The 435-nt window shown below is 39.8% G+C and overlaps 1 non-coding gene across 1 annotated transcript; it reads right to left on the bottom strand.

The window, feature by feature from the left end:
* Positions 1-279: 279 nt before the first annotated feature.
* LOC112476206 lies at positions 280-398 on the bottom strand. The gene has a single exon (XR_003044982.1). It is a non-coding gene; the product is annotated as a 5S ribosomal RNA (ribosomal RNA).
* Between the last annotated feature and the right edge of the window lie 37 nt (positions 399-435).

Here is a 435-nt window from a genome sequence, read left to right as displayed (position 1 = left end):
TTTCTGGTAGCTCGGTGTTTCCATTGCTTCCTTGTCCTTGTGTTTCTGTTTTCTTTACTTTGCTTGGCTTTTGTGGGTTTTCCCTGTGGTTCTTCTTGTTTTATCTTATATACTTCGGTTCTAAATCTTCGGTGTGTGGTTACCATCACAAACATGTAAAGGATAGTTTATACATACATACATACACACACCCAAACACATATATATAATCGTCTTTTTTTTGTCTGCATGTGCCTTATCTCCATTCCTCTTTGCGAATTTAGATTTTTTTTTTCTTTAAGCCTACAGCATCTGGTATTCCTAGGTGGTCTCCCATTCAAGTACTAACCAGGCCCGACCCTGCTTAGCTTCTGAGATCAGATGAAATCAGGAACGTTCAGGGTGGTATGGCTGTACACATGAATTTGGATCTTTGAATCCGCCCCTTTTCAGTCA

The sequence above is a fragment of the Pteropus alecto genome, unplaced genomic scaffold, assembly GCF_000325575.1.
Source record: "Pteropus alecto unplaced genomic scaffold, ASM32557v1 Scaffold2592, whole genome shotgun sequence".
Taxonomy (NCBI): Eukaryota; Metazoa; Chordata; class Mammalia; order Chiroptera; family Pteropodidae; genus Pteropus; species Pteropus alecto.
Note: the sequence above shows the minus strand (reverse complement) of the source record. Positions and strands in the feature narration are given on the sequence as shown.